Genomic DNA, 25,546 nt, shown 5'->3' on the forward strand with positions numbered 1-25,546 from the left:
TTGATCGACTGTGATCAGTCGGCTTGCAGTATTTTCAAAGCTGCCTTATGTAATGACTTCCCGGTTAGGTGAATGCCATCTTGGGTGTCAATATGTATACAAACGTAGTCCTTTCTTTGTTGTTACTATCCCTTCAATCGTCTTAGTCAGCGTCTATATCTATGCATCTAATGTCCCTTCTCTGTTTTTACTAGCCATAATACATAGGCCCAATGCATCTCGATGGGCGAAAACCGACTCCTCAGGTCTGTCATTTAAATCACGACTTCGGACTTTAGTGTCAAGAATTAAAATTCCTTCCTATTGTTAATAATAAATTTAAATAGGTCTGAGTAACCAAAAAATTATTTGTGGTTGTTATTCTTTCACTAATTGAGATCTCAATAGTGAATATATTTGATAAATATTTCACTCAAGTGGCCCATTCGTGCTAGATGTATCAAGCCTCGATAATGTCCATTTATCTGTAGGGGTGATGCAGTATAGTCCTATATTCTGTGCCATTCAATGGCTTCATTCAGGCCTTCTCTATCACTTTTTGTTAGAAAAATAAGTCTTTGTTCTTTCTATAATAGTTATTTTTTCTTTTTATTATTATCTTGTCCTTTCAAGGTTAAGGGAACTGTCCATTTAAAATCTTCACTTGTGTGTTTTTTTTCGATGTAATGTTTAACCAAAGGGGCTATCAGTACTTTTTTTTTTATACAGCTCTGATGCTCAATTATACGAGATTTTATTTTCCTATTCGTTTTTCCTTATATCTGCGTTCACAAGGGCAGGTAATCATGTAAATAATGAACTCGGTGTTACAATTTGAAAAAAGAGTTTGTTTCCATTTAGTGTTAAATAAAATTTACATTTTTGGGGATTTTGTTGAATACCTACATACTAAACAATGACCACAAGGATGGTGTTCTATCACTGGATTCAGACCCCATGTTTTTGTCAGAGTTTCGACTTGTTTTTGCCTGGTTCTTAATTTACTACTACTGACGTGATTACCTATTGTCGTGGATTTTCTATAGGCAAAGAGTGGGCAGGCTAATTTCGTTGATGATTTATCAAAGATCTTATGTTGTTTATGAACTATGTTAGTTATAGTTAGACTTAAATTAGTAAACGTACTGACGCTTACTATATGTTCGTCTTTTGGTTTTAGGACTTTGTCTTCTAGTAAGGAATCACGGTTGTTGTTGTATGCTCTTTTAGATGCTTTTCTTATCACTTTTTTTGGGTAATCTCTCTCTTTTAGTTTACTAGATAAAATCCTGGCTTTTTGTTCGTAAGCCTCCTTTTGGCTACTATTCCTCTTCAGCCGAAGAAATTGACCATATGGTAAATTATCTTTTAAGTGCTTCACATGGTGGCTTTGGTAGTGCAAGAGAGAATTTTCATCCGTTTTTTTTATATGTCTTCACTAGAAGGATTCCCTCTTTATGGAAGCTTGTAAGGTCTAAGAAGGTGATATTATGCCTATTGATAGTCATAGTAAACTGTAAATGTCGATTATGTAGATTCAACCACTGTATAAAGACATCTGCTTCTGTTTCTTTGCCCCGCCAAATCACGATAATATCGTCTATATAGCGAGCCCACAGAATTAAGTTTATTTCATAAGGATGGGATCCATAAATGAAAAGATTTTCAAAATATTCAACATAGAGATTTGCCACGCTCAGGACCATAGTAGCCCCCATCGCCGTCCCCTTAATTTGCTGATAAAAGTTACCTTGGAATTCAAAGAAGTTTTGCGTCAAAGCCACTTCTAGGCACCATAGAATAAACGAGGTTGGTGCCGGGTCATTATCTATGCGAGTAAGTAAGATTTCTTCAATGGTATCTAGGGTGGCTCTTTGTGGTATATTAGTATATAAAGAGACAATATCGAAAGTGATTAAAAATTGCGTGGAAACATCGTAAGGTTTATTTTTGAACTTTTTTATCACTTCTTTAGTGTCTATAATATACAATTTCATCTGTGATACATAGCTTTTAAGATAATGATCCACAAATTTCGACAATGGCTCGAGGATAGAATTCTTCCCAGGGGGTTTGTAGTGTTTAATGAATTTTGGGGAGACAATAAAAAGTCGTATTAGTAGCTTCTCCATTGATCAGAAATTTGCTTTCTTGTTTACTTATCCAGCCGCGTTCCATAGCATTTGTCACTTTGGATTCAACCATGGCTAATAGTTTTCTACTTGGATTCTCTGTCAATTTCTTGTAATACTTTACATTATTAAGTTGCGTCAGGCATTCAGTGACATAGTTGTTCTTATCCTGTATTACTATGCCTCCTCCTTTGTCCACTCTCTTAACAATTATTTTCTCATTCTTAGACAGTGAAGTTAGTGCTTCTACTTCTTTGCGGCTTAAGTTATGGAAGAATGGAGTATTCTTCAGTTCCAATTTTTCTACTTCAGCCAATACTCTTTTTTCAAAGATCACTGATTCAGGTGAGAAGGCATAGCTAGGTGGACAGAACTGGGAGGGATTTTTTAAACCAGAACGGTTAATGGTTTGGAATTTCTTTATGTCGTGACGTTGATCGGCAAAGAATTCTTTCAAGTGTAATTTTCTCATTAGTTTGTAAACGTCATTTCCAAAGAGGAACGGGTCGTGTTTTTTTGAGAACACGTATTCCAACCCTTTATTTAACACTTTTTCTTCTTCCCCTGTGGGTTTGTAAAGTGAGATATTCACTAGAAGTGATTCCCGCTCCTTAATTGGCGTTGATCGCTTTTCCAGTGGCCCCTATTGGGGCCTTGGCATAAAAAATTCCTCGACCTATTCCCTCGCTTGTTTTGTCCTCATCTCATATTGCTTCGTCCTCTTGTTGGCAGAGTATTCCCAGTAGTTGGATTGTTTGGATCATTACTACTATTGCTAGAGCTGAATGAAGTAGCACTAAAACGAACTCGTCGATTTTGGGTCTGCGGCCATTTACTTGGTTGCCTGTTGTTTTATATCCATCTTGGGTATACGGATATGCTTTTTCATGATTGTATTTAGCAAGATCTTTCTTCAGACGTTGAATACGTTCAGCTGTGTTATTTAATTGGAATTGTTTCATGTCTTTCTCTATTTCCTCTCGTCTTTTTTTCACATTATCCAGTGAAATTATTTTCTTAATGTCCTCTTCCAGTTTATTCAGGTCTATTTCAATTTTTGGGCTACTTCTTTCGCAGTATCGATGATCAAGATCAGCCAGTCATGGCCACACCGGTTGGCTATATAGCTCCATTGGAGCTTGAACTTTGTGTTATCCAAGAATAAACGTGGTTCGTTGGGGACTGTGAGGCCTTGTGGGAGTGCCTTATTCTTTAGATACTCGAGCATTATTGCTCCATGGAGTTCAGTTCTAATCAGTCTTTTTCCTCAGTTGTACTATTTCGTCCCATTCGTTATTTTGGTCTTGGTTGTGCTCCAGTTCACTATTATTAATAATAGATATAGGGTTCATAAGGGCAGTTGCGTAGTCTTCGCTGTATCCGAGCGTTTTTTCTTCCGCCATGTTAAAATAGTTATCGCAATCTAGTATTCAGCAAAAGTATTTTGTCTATTTATTTGTAAATTTCTTTATTGCCATTTTGTCATAGAAACATGAGCATGCTGGAATTTATTTTTAGGAAATAAAAGGAAGAAATTGAAGAGAAGAGAGAAAGAAAGGTACAAAAATAACATAAACAACAATAACTGTCTCCAAATATTGGTTGTGCGTTTCGGTGTGAGCTATTTCAGCTCAGGAGGGGATGCTGGGGAACAGGGGGGGACAGGAACGGGCTTCAGGTAACTTTCCAAGGCATAACTGCTCGGGTGGTTTCATAATTAGCGAGTTGTTGCTGCCGGTCTGTGAGGCATTCATGGGGGCTTATCATCTGAGGGGTGGAACATGGTCCATGTTAGTTCCTTCCATGAGTCCAGGGCCCCGCTCATGCAGTCTGTGGATCTGGCTATGCTGTCTTCCCAGGCTTTGGTTTCCGCACCCACCCATCATTCCAGCTCTCTGAGCCATGTGTTGTACTGTGGACCAGCAGGGCGTTTCCAGGCCATTGCTATGGTCATTTTGGTTAGTACACGCCATGTCCATGAGTTTCATTGTGTGTTTAGATTTGGCTAGTCTGGGGTAGGTGCCCAGCAGGCATGCGCTGGGTGACCATTTGTATCTTGTCACGCCCGCCCTTGTGCAGGCGTGTTCCACTCTTGTCCAGAGGTTCTGTACCTTTGTGCAGGCCCATAGCATGTGGAACAGATCTGCATCTTCGCTGTTGAACCATATGCAGCTGGGTGATGTCTGCTTGTTAAATTTCGCTATTCTGTGTGGGGTTAGGTACGTGCGGTACAGTACATTTATTTGTATAAGGCGCAACCTGGAGTTCCTGGACACCTCCTTACGGACATCTCCTTATGGTAAATGAGCGCCCTATCCTATTCTTTGTCGGTCAGCTCGGCTCCCAGGTCCTCTTCCACTTAGACCGCAACATGTCACTATTAGGGTTTGGGGTGTCATTCAGTTGGCCATACATTTGAGACACTGGCCTGCTGCCTTCCGCCAGGTTGTATAGCAGTGTGACTAGGGGGTCTGCCTCAGGTTCTTCAGGCCAGGTCGCCCACCTGGTCCGTGCTTTCTCTCGGATCATGGGGTACACACAAGAACTGGCAGCCTGGCATGTCTTCCTCCTCTCGTACTGTAGCAAACTCACAGACGTTGCCCCCTGCGTACAGGTCCCCCCAGGTGTATACCCCGAATCTTTCCCAAAGTCTGACGCTACTCAGATCTGCGTTGGATGTGCACATGTCTGCCAGCAGCCGGATCTCTGATGAGTATGGGTGTTTCATGTGCAAGAGTGTTCTGGCCCTGAGCCATATTTTCCTGCCTAGTTCAGCAAGTAGTGGTACCCTGCGCAAGAGCTGTCGGGGCGCCCAGATTAGTTCCTTCAATTGTATTGGGGAGATTATTTGCCGGAGCAGTGTCGTTTCAGATGTGGTGTCATCAGCCAGCCATTTGGTTGCATGGCTGAGTTGTGCCGCTAAATAATATTTCTCCATGTGTGGTATTTGTATCCCCCCTTGCCTGTGTGGTAGGACTAGCGTGGAGAATGCAATTCTGTGCCTGTTTTCCCCCAGAGGAAGTCCCGTAGCAGTGTATCTATCTAGCAAAAGAAGGGGGCGTTGATGTAGTAATGTACGTTCTGGAACCCAGATAGGAATCTGGGGAGGACAATCATTTTGATGATTGATGCCCTTCCCATCACAGATAAGGGAAGCTTGGACCAGAATCCAATCGATCTGCGCAAGGCAGGGAGCGCTACCTTGGTGTTGTTCTCGTGCATTAGTGTGGGTGTGTGCAGGATGTTTACCCCTAAGTAGCGGAAGGATTTGGTTTGCCACTGTATTCCCACTGAAGGGAGGTGTGCAGCATTCCGTCCTCTCAGGTCTGCCATGGGGAACAGGCCTGCTGAACTGTATCCCAGAAACTTTGGAGTAGTTATCCAGAACCTCTAGTATGGTTGGTACATTTAGGGGCGGGTCTCTGATGTACAGGAGTATGTCGCCCGCATACAGTGAAATTATATGGTCCTGCTTCCCCACCCTTATGCCTGCGTCAAAAAATTGTTTCCTGAAGAAAATTGCAATGGGTTCTCTGTCCCCGGATGTAAAGCATGGGCGACAGTGTACAGCCCTGCCAGGTTCCCCTTTCTATATCCCATGCTGTAGACGTATTTCCCGGTCTTTACTCACGCTCGTGGCCTTGTGTATAGCACTCTTACCCGCCTAATGAACCCTTGTCCAAATCCAAACCCTTCGAGGACCATTAACAACCACTCCCAATAAATAGAATCAAAAGCCTTTATGGCATCCAGTGACAGCAGTGCATATGAGCCTTCTTCCTGATTGCTCTGATCTATTATATGTTGGAGCCTGCGCAAGTTAAGAGAGGTGTTTCGGCCCGGTACAAAACCGCTTTGGTCGGTGTGCACTATCTCGCCTATGATTCTGGACAGTCTTGTGACCAGAATCGTGGTGAGGATTTTGACATCAAAGTTTAACATTGCGAGGGGGCGATAGGAGCCGCATTCCTCAGCAGGTTTGTTGGGTTTAAGTATTGGGACCACTAGTGTCTCTCTCATGCTTTCGGATAGGACTGTGTTTGAATGCTTCGTGGAAGACCTTGTGCAGCATGGGTGCCAGGGTTGATTTGTAGATCTTATAAAATTCTGAGGGAAGCCCATCACTGCCACGTGTTTTGCCTGTAGCTAGAGATTGAATTGCTTCTGTTATGTCTTCTATGTCTATGTCTGCATCTAGTGCTTCGACTTGTGCAGGTGACAGTTTGGGCAGCCCTATTTCTTCCAGTGTGTCTATGATCTCCTCTTGGGGGATCTGGGTTTCATGGGAGTATAGCTTGGCATAACAACGTTTGAAGGCATCATTAATGCCCGATTGTGTTCGGTGCAAGGTACCTTCCTCATTCACTAGTGCTGTGGTTAGCTGTCTGGGGTGCTCCTTCCTGCAAAGCCAGGCTAACATGCGGCCAGGTTTATCTGCTTCCGCATGTGTCCTGGCAGTTCTGGTGGTGTAATCAAATTTGGCTAGTCTACCCCAGGCCTCACTGCACTCCTCTCTTAGCTGTCTAAGGACGTCCTCCCTTCCGGCTCCGTCTGGGGGGCAGCTTCAAGCCTCTTGATTTCCTTTTCTCGGTTTTCCAGATCCGACCTCAGGTGTCTTCTAATCCCGCCTGCTTTGGCTATAATCTCTCCCTGCATTACCACCTTCAGCGCATCCCACACAGCACCCACCCTACCCACACTTCCCATGTTCAGCTCTATGTAGGACTCAATAGCATCCCGGAGTTCCTCCCTAAAAGCCTGATCCCCTAGGGTCTCTGTCGGCATTCTCCACATGGGTATAGGGGGTCTTGGTCCCGTATTGTTCCACTCGGCCAGGAGGGGTGCGTGATCAGAGATGGTTCTCCCCAGTTATTGGGCTTTCTGTATTTGGAATGCATGTTCCTTTCCAATGAGAATATAATCAAGTCTGGTGTGAAGGCAGTGTGGGGACGAGAAATAAGAGTATCCTCTCTCCCCGGGTGCAGTTCGTGCCAGGTGTCCGCCAATTTCAGTCGTTCTAACATGGCGCAGAATGCCGGTGAGGCTGCCGTCGGGCCTCCCATGGGGGGTGTGGATCTATCTAGATTCGGATTGTGTATGCAGTTAACGTCTCCCCCAAATGAAGACACAGTTCCTGTGTTGTGCAATCTTAGTGTACATCAAGTTCAGGTGGGCGGGGGTGTTAGTATTGGGAAAGTACGAGTTCACAATGCATACCTCTGTCTGTTCGATGTGGCCCCTCAGTACCACAAACCGGCCTTCAGGGTCCTTCTCCAGCTCAATCAGTCTGAAGGGAAGTTGGGGATCGATCCAGGTGAATACTCACCTCGCGTATCTGGAGTAAGTAGCTCCGAACCCCTGTCCTCCTCAGTGATCTTTCAGCTTCATCTCAGTCTCTTTTGTGCAGTGGGTCTCTTGTAGCAGGGCTATTCTGACCGTTTTCCTTCAGAGGTACGACCTGATTCTATTTCTGCAAAGGTAGGAGCCCAGGCCTCGCACATTCCAGGTTAAAACATTGATTCCTGTCACCATGCCATTCCAAAGAAGAGTTCCTGAGGTCTCTTTGGTCCCCCATCTTGGCTCTTTGTCACAGCTCCCGGGCAAACAGGGTATCGCGTCATCCATTTGTGCCATCTGTTCCGGCCTGGCCCCCCTCCCGGGCCTCCCGAGGTGTCTGTGCTCATATCTGGAGACTTTTCAACTGTGTTAACTTTCATTCCAACGGGTGACAGAACTAAACCAGTCATCAATAAACTGCCTCCAGAAGTTGCTTGCAACTTGCAACGCTCAGAGGTTCCCGCATCGTCTGGCCCTTTCCAGGTCATCGGGTGCAGGTGGCGTGCCGGCATCCTGCCAGCACAGGTTTCGTAGGGTGGGTCGCATCGGGCCTCATGTATGGTTCCTGGAGCCCCAACCCGGGACATCTTGTAGCTGTGCTGCAACCAGTTGCTTTCGTGTTCAATGTTATCTACTTCTGTTTTGTGGCCCTGTTGTTGCATGGTGGTTAAGGTCAATCGCCAATCTTCGTGTTATCTTGTGACAAAGAGTCCTGGTTTAGACCTTTTTTCCGTTTGTGTCTCGCAGCTTCCGTTTGCATCATTTGTTCCGTTTCATCAGCCAGGTTATTGTGCTCCAGCCACATGTTTGCTGCAGCAGGGCTCTCCAGAAATGTCGCTTTTCTATTGTAGATGACCTTCAAGCGGGAAGGGTAGAGCAACATGTACTTAAGATTGAGTTTCTGCAGCTTCGCTTTTATTGGCACAAAAGTGTTTCTGGCCTGTTGCACCGCAGGAGTGTAGTCGGGATACATTACTATCTTAGAGTTGTTTCATGTGATCTCCCCTCCTTCCCTCAAGTATCTTAGGATTGTTTCCCTATCGCGGAAGTTTAAGATTTTCGCAATTATTGGGCGTGGGTATGATCCAGGCGGGGGCCGTTTCTGCAGAGATCTGTGAGCCCGTTCAATAGAGAATCCCTGAGTGAATTTCCTGGTCCCTATTTCCTGTAGGAGTAGGGTCTCCACGAAGTCGGTTGGATTCGGCCCATCCATGTCCTCTGGTACACCTGCAAGATTTCGCTGCGGCAGGCACGCCCTTGCGCATCTTCCGAGCACGCTTCCAGTTGGGCTATTCTCATTTCGAGCTTCTGGACCTTCGCCTGCAGCTCCGAAGTATTTTCAACAGTGCTTTGCAGGCTTGTCTCCGCCGTGGTCACCCTTTCTGTCAGCTTATGGGCGTCTTGACGCATCAGGTGCGAATCTGACTTGACCTCCTCTATTTTCGCCTCAATGAATGACCTGAGCGCTGCTATGGCCTGAAGGACTTGTGTGTCTTGGGGTGCCTCATTGGGGGGAGGTGCTTCGTCCCCTTCGGCCGCTCCATTTTGCAGCTGTTTGGGCCTTGTGGTCGCGAATGATACACCTTTGCTGTGGTGGTTCTCAGTGGGACATCGCCCCATTCTTAACGGGCTCAGGCGTTTGTGCACAGCACAGCTGTGCTCCGGCAATAATGTTGTCCTGGCAGCGGTCTCCAGAGCCCTTTCTGCTGTGGGAGTCCAACCCCACAGTAGAGGCTCACTCAGCGTGTCTTGGCCCCGTTTACGCGTCCTGGTTTGTGTCCAGTTGTGCCTTGTGGGCTTGGCAGGTTCCGATGTTGCTGCAGTGTGCTAGGCTCCGGCACCCGTGTCTCAGGTCGGTGTTGGGTGGTGGGGGGAGTCACTGGCCTTCCTGTTGCTTACTTGTCTGTGGGAACCTTCCGCCAATCCTTGCTCAGCCCCAGTCAGGGGCCCACGTCTGGGTTCTGGGTCTGATCTCGTGGTGCGCCTTCCTCGGCGATGCCTCAGCGTGGTCGGCAGGCAGTGTCCGTGCAGTCACGTTCCCTTTCTAGTCCTCCAGAGCTTCCTGTGCCGTGAACACAGTCCTGTGACCTCCGGCTGGTGGGATTATTTGTGCAGTGGTAGTGCAGGATCAGGCTGGCGAGCGTCCGCCCTGCCTGAGTCCCGCCTGCGTGCTCAGCTGGGCCCCTACCATGCTCCGTAGCTCCTTCCTCCACCGCCCACAGCTCCCTGTCGTCCAGCAGTGTTTACTTTTTTGCTTGGGGTGTGCGCCTCAGCCCTCATAGTTATGGCGGTGCTCACCTCGCAATGCCAGCAGCAGTCGCAGTCCCTGCACAGCGGCACTCGACTGTGGTGCGGGTTCCGTGGGGCCACCACCTCCGCTTCGGGTAGTCTCCTACTTCTTCCGTCTACGTTCCGCCTTGCGCCGCCTCAGGTGCTCTCACCCTTTCTTGGAGTCCCCAGACCTGCGGTTCAGCCCGCAATGGGTCCGGGTAACAATTGGTCCGGGTAGAGCCTCTCTGAGCTTGGCGGGTTGCCGCTCTCTCTTCGCCTTATCATGGCCCTTCGGTGTTAGCTCGCCCTTCCCCCTTCGCTCCACGGGTCACTGTTTAGGCCGCCATCTTGCAGGCCAGGGGCTCTGCTTTCCGCGGCTCCGTTTGGTACGAAGCCCACACCGATTTTCGCCAAATCCACTGCCGCGCTGTGGGGAAGTGCTTCAGCTGCCTTTTGGTGGCAATTGTGTGATTTAGAGTTGTGTGCAGCTGCAATTTGTGAAGGATCACTGCTATCGCCGGACGGAGCTCACCCAGGACCTGCCTTCACTCCATGAGCCCAGGCCACGCCCCCCGCAAAAGTATTTTGTCCATCAAGAGTATTTTGTCTTTCAAGGTTTTAATGGATGTCCAATCTGTGTTAATGAGTATTTCAGGGCTATAACAGTGATCAGAGATCTCTGCATTTGATAAACAAGTCTGTCATAAAAGGATTGAGGTGCCATCTGGTGTGCACTAGGCAGTGGTTGGCTTATTAAGAAAATGAAAAGAGCGTTGATGCTGAGCAGATGCAGTTCGTCCATGTGCCAAAGCAGCCACTAAAATACTTAAGAAAATTAGAGTTAACCTTCCCAGGGATGAGCCATGTGAAACTAAAAAGTAATATACAAAAATAAAAATAAACTTTTTGCTGTGTAAAAGACACATGAAAATAAAGAAAATATTTTAAAACTCTTCTGTGCTGCACGTTAATTCTCTTTAACAATGAATGCATAGGTTTGGTCAGCTAACTGATACTTGTGCTGGCCTGGTGAATAAAAATGCCCCATGTTCAGTTCTTAACACTGAAATGTTAAGCACATACTGTGTAAACACAATGGCTTGTTAAGTGAGCCATCACTTAGAAATTGCCCCACTTGAAAGGCTATCAGCACAAAGAATGAGGGGCACAGGGTGTGTGACTCCAGATCATCTCACGCACTGCATTGCAAAGGAGTGCTCACCGGCACAGCAGGCTGCTTCATCTGCTGTCCGGCAAGCAAGGAACACGCTTTCTGGGTGAGCCCCTTGCTGCGCCCTGGGCCGTCGCCCGCTCAGCCCGGGCCGAAAAACAGGGCTGCTCATGTCCATGGTTCCCTCTGTGGTACCTTGCCCTTTCTCTGCGCTCAGTGTCCTCTTTTTATCTGGGCTGCAATGGTGTTCACAAGCTTGTCCTCTGCTTTGCTCTTCTCGCCTCATTGCCCCTACTCACTAGTACTTGACCTTTTGGTACTGGGGCCTGCTTTACTCATAACTACAGGAGCACTGCGGGCTTCTCCCCTCGTGGCAACTCCGCTGTCAACTTCTCCCTCAGCAGTGCATCTGTGGCTGTTGGGAAATTCGGTCACACCTTCTTCATTCAGGTTTCCCTCAGTTGAAACATCGCTGCCAAAGTCACGTGTTCAACAAAAGAGAGGACAGACTCTTCTGATAAATATTTTTCTTGTTAGGTTGTTAGCGACGCTTTGCCACAATGTGTACTAGCTCTTAGATAATTTCATTGGCATGCTGACAGCCCCATATTCTGCAACTGCAGGTCTTTTAGAGTTGCAGTCCTATGAACCAGCCACTGGGCCTTGTCTTCTGTTTAGCAGTGTTCGCCTGCCCCTTGTGTGTTTGCACATGTAACGGTGCCCTTTAGCAGTCACCTGAGTTAAAACGCAGCCAAGCCATATGAAGACACGTTTTGAGGCTATCCACCCCTGGCAATGTGGCTGCATGTGTTACTTGCAGGTTAATTCTGATGCCTCTCGTTGGTGGAAACCTAGGTGGCTGCCTTGTGTCTCTATGTTTTTTATAAGCAGCCAGATTACCGGTTAGGCCTCAAAGGTTCAGTCATTAATCATGAGCTTAATTACCACTGCCCGAACCACCCCCCTCCCCAAACCCCCCCACACTCGTCTCAGCAGAATGCTGATCTGCATGTGCAATCTGACCTCTAATGCACCATTGATTTCCAGCCTGTACTTCGCACATTGATCGCCCCGCCACCTATTGATTTTAGTGTGGGTGTCTGGCAGTTCTAGTGCCTCGATACCACGCTCTCCCAAGGGCTTCGCTCCGCCAGCCATTGACTTTAGTGTGGGTGTCTGGCAGTTATAGGGCATCGATCCTGCGAAGGGCTACTCTAAGACCCCTCCTTCCTTCATTTGTTAGCTTATCGGGTTCAGTAAGCTACTCTTCTGTTAAAGTGCTTTGGCGGTAAACCAATGTCTATTCTCCTGCAGCCATCATCGTTTGATGGCCAATTCTGCCCTTCGGCCTCAGAGGAGGACCCGCGCACATAATGGCCACGCCCAGTCATGTGTTGAGTGCATTCCACTGAATCAAATGGCATTGACAGAAATAAGATGCCAGAGTGCTGAACTAATCTCTTGGGTGCATAGGCAAGAAGCACCCTACAGCAATTGACAGCTACTGGCTGTGAACTCTTGGCTGCAACCTTTACTGTGCAGCTGGCGCTATGCAGCTGCCAACATTCATGTGGGAAGACGGCATGGCCACAAAATAAATGTGGCAAATCCAGACGTCTGACATACAACCCCTCCCAAACACTAGGTAAGTGAGCAGAAGTGCTTTGCCATCCATGGTTTCTTGGTAGGGCTTCAACATGCTCATGCTCACCATGACACTGTGGAAGACTCAATATTCTGACTAAGACTGAGCCAATGACACGCTTTAGGTCCTTAAGTACTCTGCCCTGAAGCACATGCCCAGGGTTTGGTCAAGTTAAAGAAATAAATACAATATTTGTTTTTTAGAAGAAAGTCAGTTTATGGAAACCACCAGTTGTTTGAAAGGATGAGCAGTCACTCTCCCACCGAAAAAGCACCATAGAGTGCTCCCTCTGGTGAAGAGTGGTAACACCTCTTAATCAAAGGAGACATGGCATTAGTTAATTAAAGGAAACAACAATTTGCCCCAGGGCAGAGTGAAGGAAGGTGTGAGGGGTGGAGCCCCTTGCCTCTGACGACCCAGGGCCTTGGCCTACAAATGAGCAGCCATTTCAGCTTGCATCCAGTCAACCCAACAGCAGCAAATGTGTATGTGTGTTTAACTATGTGCCTGCACTAAGCTATGTTGTCTCTGCCCAGCCCTCTTTTGAAGTGTGGCACTGAATTCTGCTTGGTATACTACACTGTGCTATGTTATGCTATCCCGTGTCATGTTTTAAGCTGTAGAAACATGCTTGTCATGTGCTGCACTGCTGGGATCAAAGTAGTATTTTTCCAAAGCTAAATAATGTTTTGCTTTAAATGTCTGATTTTCAAGTGGTTTTGAAGCAGCCATGAGACACCAGGGGTCAGATTACAGAAACTTTGCACTGGTGCAAGTGCGAAGTTGCATGGTATTACCATTTGGGCAAAGTTTGCCCTATTTTTTAAAACACTGGGACATTTTAAAAAACCATTGCACCTTGACGAGTGCAGTTTCACTGTATCCTGTCATTGCATTGACAACCAAAGTATCAACAGCCAAACCATCTAAAAAAAAGCATCTAAAAAAAGCATCTAATTAATTTGTTTAGATGATTAAAGGGTTTAGTTTAATAAAAATGGGTTTTAAAGGTTAAATAAATGGGGGTTGGGAGGACCCCCCATAAAAAAAGGAAAAAAATGTGTTAAATGCTTTTTTTAAATGCTTTTTTTTTTAGATGTTTTTTTAGATGGCATGGCATTAGATGCTTTGGCTGTCGATGGAATGACTATAAACCCAGTTTCACATGTAATAAACACCAGGGACAAAATTGCCCTAGTGCAAAAAAGATATATTTTGGATGCCTTTTTGCACTAGGGCAAAGTTTGCCATAGTGCTAATAGCCTTCTTTATTAGCACCGGGGCAAACTTTGCCTTGTTATAACAATGAGGCAAAGATGTATCTTTTTTGCGCTAGGGCAATTTGTGCCCTGGTGCTTACAATATGTGAAACGGCACTTGTCATGGGGCAATGGTTTTCTAATATGTCTGAGTGTTTGTAAAAATAGGGCCAACGTTGCCCTTGTGCTAATGCCATCCAATTTTGCACCTGCACTGGTGCAGAGTTTCTGTAATCTGGCCCCATGTAGCAACCCCCTAAACACGCACAAAAAACTGAAGATAGACATGAAAATCTGATCCGTTAACTAGATTTTGACTTAACATCCACATGATGCCCTCTGTTAACAGTGCACAGCGGCTGCAGCCCAGGGTGAGAAGGGTAGGCTGGATTATGTAAATTAACTTCCATAAGCGCCCAGCCTGAGCCTAAAAGTATTCCTGCCTCAAACAGCAATATAACCATTACCTCAAAGGCCCTAGCAGGACTCGGGCACCTCCAGGAAGGACAGACTGGACTTTTGCTCCCCTCCCAAGGAAGCTATGGTCGAAATCCCACCCTCAGTTAAATGTGCTCACTTTTCAGGGAACCTTTGCAACCTTGGCCCATTTGGATTTATGACATATAACACATCCAGAAATGTTGTTGAGGGCCTAGAGAAGTAACTATAATGGCTTTGCTCTATGTGTTTTCTTGGGCATGGCTTCAACGTTCCCAGGCTCAGCATGGAGTGAACAATTTCCAGACACACTCCCCCTTGCGCAGAGAACACTTCCTCGCCAACTATCTCTCCTTTTGTCGCTGCGCCCCATAGAATACAGTTGAGTCCAATGATACATTGAGTCCAATTGTACATGTAGCTCCTCTACCTTTTCCTTTTCATGCCTTCCTGTGCATCGTATCTATCTCTCACCCTGACCCCAACTATCTACCTGCTTTTACTTCTCCCTACCACTACTGAATGTTCACTCATACTCATTGCATCTCTGACAGCAAAGCACTTCAAAGCTATAATAAATGGTAGGCGGCACTATACGAATGCAAGATGACATACCATGTGTGCACTGGGCACCAGGGGTTCTGGTTGCAGTAGTTCACTTGATTATGTTCCTGCCAAGTGTCTTTTCTTGAGGGCTTTGAAGTCCTCACTTGGGAAAAGTAAGATCAGTTCAGATTTTTTTAAAAGGCGGTGACCAGTAGCAGAGGTGGCTTACCACTCCACCTTCCCCTTAGTCCTCAACTGTATTCTCTACTGAGACAACAACGAAGGGGGTAAAACAATGTAGCAGTCTGTTTATACCAAAAGTGGAAATGTACTCTACAGAGTTAAGGAAAGGAGCAAAAAGTTGGTGATAAACGAGAGATCACATAGAATCACTTCAATCCTATTTATTAATCCATCCAATATATGAATATAACAAAAACAAACACAAGCAAGACAAAGTGCTCAAAGAAGGGAAAGGCATATTCCCCTAAATGTGTGAACATTATTCTTGTGCAAAATACAGATTCTCATAAAACATATACAATTACTCGTCATGTGCCAAACTAAGCATTTCACTCAAACACAAATGTCAGAGGTCACTGTGGCCCACACACTCCCAATCACGGTCTAATAGCAGACCGTTTTGTCTGACCTGTGAAGCATAGAGCCAGGATTAATCATTTCAACAATAAATGAAACGTCTTAGACACTCAATGGAAAAGGCAATAAAAGCCAGTCACTGCTTACTCGCAGCCTTCTGCACACACAAGATTGGAAACGCCATAAGCCAATGGGAAACGCATTGTTTAGTCGGCACCCCTGTGTGCAAAGCTAGTCTGGTCCATGTCTAGGGAATCATTGCCTTACTTTAGCGGCTTATAACTAGGACCAGTAAACCAGTCACAGGATTAAATGACAACAGCAGCTGCGGGCCAGGACCTTTGAACCGTCTTTGAGTAAACCCTGCTTATGAGGAGACCTCCCTATCTTGGATGAGACTCTCATCTGAACTGTAGAAAGCATGCATAGTAGAATGGGCCTGTTCCCTGACCACGTGCTAGGGACAGCGCGACCAATATTAGAGACAAGGAACTCATGAGCACATAAAGGGCCATTGGTTGCCTTGATAACGGTCTAGATGTGAAGGCCTCGCGTTGGCCATCTCGTTACCCTGGAAGCGGAACTCTAGCATCTCTCTTGTTGATGACTGGCCCATACTATAAACCTCTATCTATGGAGGAAACAAACTTCATGCACAATCTAAACACTGTTCGGTTGGATCGGATTGGTCAGAAGTGGAGGATGTAGGGAAGGTTATTCTAACTGGAGATTTGAATTGTGATTGTTCTGATTATTTTGTAAACGTTGAGTTAGGGTTATTGTTCACTCCTTTTAATACCTAGAAACATCCCTGTTACCATGCCTTGCAAAAGATAAGTGGCCGCAGGTGTTATGCTTTTATGGAAACTTAGGTCTTGCATATAGTGAATGGAAATTTGACTGGGGGTATTGCAGGAGTGCCTACTTAGCACAACAGTGGTGCTCCCTCAGTACTTGACTCTCTCCTTTTCTGCAAGGATATATATAATAGATATTGACACCTGGAAATAAGTAAAACAATTTTGAGAGATCACTTGTTTTAAATCTTAAACTTTGATGATATTATTGGAAATGCATCCAGTAGGTACAGTCCTGCTCCACCTCAACCTCTCTCTGCCTTCATCTCCAACTTTCTCCAAAGCACTTTCTCTGCCTCCAATCTCCCACACCTTTCTCAAAATGTCCATAGATTATATAGCAGGCGGACCCCACCCCTGGAGACCACCCCGGTATTAGTGCACTCCGGTATATCCCTTTTTTAGTTTGATAATTGGGTTGGATAGTTTGTAATAATCCTTGGCTTTACTGTTGCCCGTAGCAGTGCCCTTCTGCATGCTGAGCTGCTGCAAGAGAATTGATGAAGGCCCAGTACCATTTTGGATATCCATTCTGTGAAAGGTGCGAGTGGGGCAGCTGCCCCGGAGTGCCGCTTCCTACGTATAAGTGAGGCGTTGCTCTGCCATGCACACACGTCATCCATTTTTCCCAGTGCATGGTCATAGTGTTTGAGTGAGGGGAGCTGTACATTCATCGTGGGCAACTGGTGTCACAGGTTCCAGAACCTTTGTTACATTTTTACTTCATTGCAGGACTTCATGTGGAGCTTCATTACGAGTTGGACGGTGCAGAGAAAATGTGGTAGTAATTCCATTACCGCCACTTTTTGCGGTAAAGGAATTAACACAGTATTTAGCCCACTGCCAAATTCCACACTTGGCATTAAAGTGGGGGATTTACCTCCAGTATCCTCCACTTTTTGGCCAAAAAACTGCAGGATTACCACTGCAGAATTACTGCTCCTGGTTATTCCACCAAAATCTCTATGGAGTCCTATGAACTTCAAAAATGAGGATTAACAGTACCTTGCCACCACTCATAACCTTGCAGTAAATTTACGGGCCCTACTAGCGGTAACAGGAATTCATTTTGGTGGCAATTCAGAGGATTGACCAGCAAATTACTGCCAAACTTGTAATCAGGCCCAAATCTGTCCTCTAGGGCCACAGTGTTGCCAGGCCAGGGTCTATGAATGGAATGTCAGAACGTTTTGCATAAGCTGGTGGTCCTGACTCGTCTGCATGTGATAACGTTTGCATTCTGGGTGTGGCGTACTTCCTTGGCACCTCCCAAAGGGACAGGAGTGTTTTCTTGTTCGCTGTGAGTTCCTGCTAAAAAAACAGGGCATGATGGGGCAGGCCATGGGACCACCGTACACCTTCCATGGGCCCAGCATCACATACCAGATGGTGACACCAAGCCCCCATGATCAGCCCACATTCCACCCGAGGGTGTAGGCTGAGGCACTCTTCAAAGAGGGTGATCAAACTCTGAGATGTGCACGGACAAGGGTCTAACTCTGAGGGAAGCACTTTTGATTATTAGCCTGCCAAACTGACGGATACAATGTTTTAAATGTTGGCATCTGAATGCTATCTAAAAAAAGATAAAAATCTTTTCCCAATGTGCTCTAGCACCTTGAAGCGTCCCATGTGCTAAATTGAATTACCAATAATGATCTTGTAACTAAATAACTGGATATACTCAAAGAATATGGCAAAGTAGTACTTTATATTAGCATAAAAATAAAGTAGGGCAATCTGGTAAATAATAGGCAGTAATTCACGCACTCACACCCAAGTGTGATTATATAAAGGTTTTATACCTCGATATGCGTCATTTATGAGCTCATCGTATGTGGCAGACTAAAACCTACTGAAGTGAGGGATTGGTTAAGGGAACATATGTACCTACAGTATTTATAAGTGTTAATAACTTCATTGGCTGCCCCTTATCTGGTGGGCACACCTTGAACCGCCTCTAAATACGTATAATACTGATTATAGCAGTTGGTCTTTGCAACATTGTATAGCATGTTGCTACATAGACCCTCTGATTGGTTCGCAAGCTTTCCCAACCATGGACCTTTGGCTCGTTAGCAGCACATAAGCAAAACGAAACTAAGGTGCCACAAGCAACGTCATACTACTCCCCACTTTCGCAATTAATCCATCGTCTCTCATCAGCCAGGCCTCAAGTCAAGGATTCTCCTTCATAGTTGACCTCGAAGCACACCATTATCTTTGTTTGTACTTAATGAATAGCCCTTGTTTTCGTCTTCTGAATCACATGTGAGGAGACCACAAATGTGTCCATCTCAACCTTCTATTTACTGCTATTTGATTCAATTGACCTTGGTGTCATTACCATTCTTGGCCTCTGGACACTTGCTCACTCCTTCTTACATAGGTTTTCCACATCTTTAATTGTCTAATACTTGGCTCCTGCAGATGTTTTCTACTTTGCTTAACCTAAGAGAAATATGTCTTACGTACATGGCTTATCCTTTTGACTCCCCGTGTGCCCTGCAATTATTCTTTGAAGTATCATCCTTGATCCCAGGCCAATAGACACCTATTGGCCTGGGATCGCAAAGATGTTTTTCCAGTATCTCTTTACACTGCGGCCCTGGTCTATCCCTGAGGTAGCTTGATTGGTTTTAATACAAGTCCCATGTTCATCTTTCCATCATGGCCGCTACAGCCATGTTATGTTTTCCTCTGCAGCAAGCTTCTATATGTCTCACCTATATTGTGTTTCTGCATATATACACTTATTAGGTTACATGTCTAGACACCACATTTTTTTCACCTAAAACTTTTTTATAAAATGTAGATTCCAAAACTGATTCACCGAAAACCTGTATACCAAAAACATTTGACAAAACATTTTAACTGGGGGGTCTCCCCCAAAACCAGTTTTCTGCCCTTAGAAACACCCCAAACGTTCCCAAATTATGTTTTTCTCCTATTGGGGGTTCCCGCCCAAAACCCCTGTTTTCTGCCCTTAAAAACACCCCAAACATTCCCAAATAAATGTAACCCTTTAACCCACCCAAACATACATACATGTATTTCTCACCTAAAAAAATTAAGTGAAAGATTTTTTTGATGAAAACATCTTCAATTAAAAAATGTAGGTGAAAAAGCTCTTGATGAAAAAACTTTTGGTGAATAGTGTGTATACCCACTTAATAATCAGCTGGTTACTTTAGCTTCTTTGCATGTACGATTTCTTCATATACGATTACAAGTCTTCAGTTACATCTTTATTCTTTGAGAAATTGCTTATCGTTTCAGTGAGTCTCATTTTCTTTACTCTATGAAGTCACTCTGCTCTTGTCAGATTTCACTTATAACTCTATGATGTCCAATGGTGCGTGCAGACATTCTCCCACCCTCTCAGTGCAAGGGTACATTTGATATGGTTGTCTGAGTGTCATATCATCTCTTATACACCCGGTGTGGTATTGAAATGATGCCGATGTCACACATAGGGCTCTTCTCCTACTGTTCCAGTATGACAGAGGTGAGGGGGCGGGAGCTAGGGATGCCATATCCACATGGTCCTCTACTATCTCATGTTGCCCTGCAAAAAAGATAAAGCATTTTAGATTAGTAGCAATATTCATAAATGCATGGTTTTAAAATCATGCCATAATGCTCTAGTGTGATACATCCTGGGGAGGTGTATCTCCTTTTGATTCCCATAAGTATTGACATTGAATGGTAGCATTTACATGCTTTATAAAATGTACACACGTGTTTAAATTAGTTCCCTTAGTGATTTGTTTGATCTAGTCTGGTGAGTTGTCGAAACTCCCCATTCTGTTATGGGCAAGGAAGCGAGCCACCAAGGGGGAGCTGGTCTGGCCATTACCCAATGTGCCCCTCAAAGGGTGGTTGAGGAGTGATCCTGTTGGGCTCAACATCCCCCCTGATATACAGTAATATCTCACCGTCAGACACATCACGAGATTGCAACTGTAGGATAAACAGCTTCCAATAAGACTTATTGAGTGTCCCCGCTGCTTGGCAACCAGAGTTATTATGATCTACTAGGAATAACAGGGACCACAGTTCCCAGGAATCCTTGCAAAGGACATCTGCCACAGTGAACCAGAGACATTGCTTAACATCACAAGTGACAGCAAATCCCACCAGTTCACAGCATTCGCTAACCTGTGAGGGAACAGCACCCCTGCTTGCATGAATGAAACCCAAAGTAGAATCCTGGAGGAGACAGGTGTGTCTGCTGGCACTCTCCTGAAACAAAAGGAGGTTCCTAGAGCTAAATCCAGGAGAGGGCTGAACGCTGGAGGAAGAAGCCAGTGTGTCCATTGCCTAGTCTGGAAACCAGGGAAGGAACAAGCAGACAGGGTGCTTGAGAAGCACTCGCCACAACTTGAGGGAATAGGAAGGCCAAAGCCTGGAGCCATTAGCCAGTGACCCCATGGAGAGTGAAGGTAAGACTTGGTGCATGACAGGAGGGTGTCAGAATAGGCTACCTGACAAGGACCATGCCAATCTCTTCAAGCCAAGAGTGCTCTATTGTGATTCCTGAGAAAGCCAAGGTCCAGGAGGGACATATTGGGATTCCTGAGAAACCCATGGCCTAGGGGAGAACTTGTTGTGAATCATGAGAAAGGAACACAGGAATCGTTGCAATTAACCAGGCGGGACCCATTGTAAATCCTGAGAAAGCCATGTTCCAGGAGGGGGACTGCGTAGGCCTCGGTACAAGGGCTCCAACAACATTGAATAGTCAAACATTATTGTGTTTGTAGTCATATAGTTGCTTTAATTGTAAAAAAGATCATCCTTGTTACCTCACAAAGTATTCGATATAAGTGTAGAAGAACATGAAAGATTAGCACCGACCTTACTAAAAACGTGTACACCGAAATGATTGACTCAGCGATTCAATGTAGTAGCTTTGAAAAAGCCCAGTGAGCGAAACTCATTGCGTCGGGCTTTCTGTAGTATTATATGAACCACATACATATGTAAGGTAAATTTTGAAGTAACAATGACCACTTGGTTTTTCAGAAACACTGTATGATTGAGTATTTCTGACCACACGCTGGCCTTTCTGAAAACGTATGAATGGTTTTCTACTACCATGTGCATATGTCGGATACATTGTGAAGTAATAATGACCACTTGGTTTTCCTGAAATATTGTATGAATGGTTATCTATGACCATATGCTTATGTCTGATACTTTGTGAGGTAACAAGGATCATCATTTTTATAATTAAAGCAACTGTATGAACAAAAACACAATATTGTTTTGATTATCTAATGTCATTGGGGTGCTTGTACCGAAACCTACACAATCTCTCATACTTTATCATAGCATAGGGTTGCATGATATGGACCTCACTGCCTTAGAACAATATACAGTCGCATAATAAACCACAGAGGAGTGGCGCAGAATGATATGTCTGCCAACTGAACCGTATGACCAAATGTTCCAGGAGAGACCTGCTGTGAATGCTAAGAAAACCAAGATCCCAGAAGGATCAGTAGTGAATACTAGGAAGGCCAAGGTCCAGGAGACAGCTGTTGGGAATCCTGAGAGAGAGAGACAAGGTGCCAGAGGGACCCGCAGCGGAGGTGGAAAGGATGAGGTCCAGGAGGGAGCAGTTCAGAAACCTGGCATGGCTGAACGCCACAAGGGACTTGTTCTGAAGCCTGTGAAGGTCGAGACGCAGGGGGGCCCAGCAAGAATAATGTTGAAGGCAAGGTTTGATCCTAATACCTGTTATGAAAATGTGAAAACCCATCAGGCTATTAGAAGCAGACTTGGATTTTAAAATCGAAGTAGCGAGGCCTGGGACTAAGGCCAGACTGTGAATAACCACAAACAGAGCATTCCCAGAAGATCACTTTTTTATGTTTTATGTTAGAATAGGGATGGATTTATAAGGAACAGGTTTTTACTTTGCTTTGGGTCACACTTGTCAACATTTGAAGTATTCATTTGCAGTTGCCTGGAGACTATGGACTTGTGTCAAGATTAGGTATTGCAACTTTGCGTTGCACAACCTTTTCAGACCTGCTTTTTGGAGGGGCGTGCCTTAAAAGGAGACAGGACTTATTACAATAGGTTAAAGAACTTGGTGTCACACATGGACACTTTGAAGGTGTTAGACACCAGGAAGGAGATATCGCTTTACTCTCATTTGACTCATGCACTGTTTTACATACGGAATCCCTTATTCGACCCCTAGCCTCTAAAGTCACTTTCCGAACCCGTGTCCTGTCAGCAAAGGTTGCTCTGTTTAATCGCACCAGAGTTCACGTGTATTCTTGCTCGGCCATCCCTCACTGTACTCTGTGACTAAGCAGATAAGTACCTGCTGCCTATTACTAATGCGCCTCTCACAGGGTGGGAGGGGTGCAAATAAAGCTGATCTGCTGCTTACATTTAGGGTACTCAAGCCCCAAAAAGTGATTATTTAAAAATGCACCCACACAGAAAATGTCCAACGCACACACTCGTGATGTATACGCGGTCCAACACTAACCCCAGATGTGACTACAATCTCTCCTCCTTTGCTCGTATCCAAACTCGCTATATCATTTCCCTCTCATTCTGCCTCACCCCACCACACCCCAGTGTGTGAGTTAAGTCTACAAAGGATAAGAACGTGTTGGTATTAGAGAGTGCACACACAGAGACAAGACACATGCGTGCGTGCGAACACACAAACACACCCACGTGCATGAACACAAACACACACACACACACACACACACACACAGGGACAGATTCATTTGTCTCCCTCCACCGGAACCACCTGAAAACAAATCTCTCCCTCTTTCTTGCAAACACTTTGCTTCCTCAAATGTGCATAGTTAAACCATACCCACATGCTACAGATGCACTCTCTCTCACACGCACAATTCATGCGTGCATTTACAAGTGTGCACAGATGATATTGACAAATAAGAAACGCATTGTGCATGATTCATAGAACTCTCTGTGGTGCTTATTCATCACAAATCACCTTGGCCAGAAACACCCTGTGGGGTGATACCCAAAGGTGATAGGAATATGTACATGTCTGATATGGACATTTACATCAGCTTTCTGAATAGGAATTCAAAATTATGATAATATGGGGGTGGGGTGGGGCTGGGAGTTTTCTTTAATTAAAACGAAGATTTCCTACCCAAAGAGGGCATGCACTTGTTAATGCATGAAGAGAAGACTAACTCTGAGAAAAGATGGGAGAATGCTTTAACCCTGAGATCTTCAAAGAGAGGGAAGTAACACTGAGACAAGAAGGGAGAATGTGATGAAATGAGAAAGGTGAGTGGAGTAACACTCAGACACATAGAGAGAATGGCCTGCATCCAAGATGAATGAAGAGAGTGGACTAACTCTGAGACATGCAGGGAGAATGGTCCAACTAAGAGATCACCAAGGGGCATGGAGTATCCCTGAGAGAAGCAGGGACAGTGGTCGAATTCTGAGATGAGTAAGGAGGGTGGACTAACGCTGAGACAAGCAAGGAGAACGGTCTACTTACGAGATCAGCAAGGAGAGTCCAATAAGCCTGAGACAAGAAGGGAGAAGGTTCTAACTCTGAGATCAGCAAAAAGAGAGGACGAACTCTGAGACAAGCTGGGAGAATTGTGTAATTCTGAAATGAGCAAGGAGAGTGGCCTATTACCGAGACAAGCAGGGACAATGTTCTTACTCTGAGATCAAGAAAGAGAGTAGACTAACCTTGAGACAGGCAGGGAGGATGCTCTTATTCTTAAATGTGTAGGGAGAGTGCATTATCCCTGAGACAAGCAGGGAGAATGGTTTAATTCGGAGATGGGCAAGCAGAGTATACTAACCCTAAGACAAGTCGGCAGAATGGTCTAACTCGAAGATGATCACAGAGAGTCGACAAACCTTGATACATGCAAGGAGAATGGTCCAACTATGAGATCAGCAATGAAAGCTCAGAGATGGGCAAGAATAGTGGAATAACCCTCAGAAATGTAGGGAGAATGGTCTGTGAGATGAACAAGGAGTGTGGCTCAGCCCTGAGACATGCAGGGAGAATGGTCGAAGTCTGAAATGAACATAGAGATTTGATTAACCCTGAGACTAGTATAGTCTAACTCAAAGATGACCACAGAGACTTGGCAACCCCTGCGACAACCAAATAGAATGGGCCAACTGTGCGATCAGCAATAAAAGTGGAGTAACAATGAGGTGAGCAGGGAGAATATCTAACTCTGAGATGAGCAAGTAGCAGACTAACTCTGAGACAAACTGGGAGAATTGTGTAATTCTAAAATGAGCAAGGAGAGTGGACTATTCCTGAGACAAGCAGGGAGAATGGTCTTACTCAGATCAAGAAGGAGAGCAGACTAACCCTGAGACAAGTAGGGAGAATGCTCTTATTCTTAAATGTGTAGGAATATGGCATTATTCCTGAGACAAGCAGGGAGAATGGTTTAATTCTGAGATGAGTAAGGAGAGTAGACTAACCCTGAGACAAGTCGGCAGACTGGTCTAACTCGAAGATGATCACAGAGAGTCGACGAACCCTGATACACCCAGGGAGAATGGTCCGACTATGAGATCAGCAATGAAAGCGAGTAACCACAAGCTGAGCAGGGAGAATGTCTAACTCAGAGGTGAGCAACGAGAGTGGAGTAACCCTCAGAAAAGTAGGGAGAATGGTCTGTGAGATGAACAAGGATTGTGGCTCAGCCCTGCGACATGCAGGGAGAATGGTCGAATTCTGAAATGAGCACAGAGATTGGATTAACCCTGAGACAAGTAGGGAGAATGGTCTAACTCGAAGATGGACCACAGGGAGTTGGCAACCCCTGCGACAACCAAATAGAATGGGCCAACTGTGCGATCAGCAATAAAAGTGGTGTAACAAAGAAGTGAGCAGGGAGAATATCTAACTCTGAGATGAGCAAGTAGTGGACTAACCCTGAGACAAGCAGGGCGAATTGTCTTAATCTGGAATGAGCAAGGAGAGTGGACTATGCCTGAGACAAGTAGGGGAATGGTTTTACTCTGAGATCAGCAAGGGGAGCGGACTAACCCTGAGACAAGCCGCTAGAAGGGTCTTATTCTGGAATGGGCAAGGAGAGTCGACTAACCCTGAGAAAAGCAGGGTGAATGGCCTAGCTCTAAGATGAGCAAGGAGAGTGGAGATCCCTGGGCATGCAGGGAGAATCGTCCAACTATGAGATCAGCAAGGGGTGTGGCTCAACCCTGAGAGAAGCTGAGAAAAAGATCCAACCCGGACATCAGCAAGGAGAGTGGGCTAACCCTGAGATGAACGGTTAGAATGGTCGTATTCT

The sequence above is a fragment of the Ambystoma mexicanum genome, chromosome 10 (assembly GCF_040938575.1).
Source record: "Ambystoma mexicanum isolate Mex_15411 chromosome 10, UKY_AmexF1_1, whole genome shotgun sequence".
NCBI lineage: Eukaryota > Metazoa > Chordata > Amphibia > Caudata > Ambystomatidae > Ambystoma > Ambystoma mexicanum.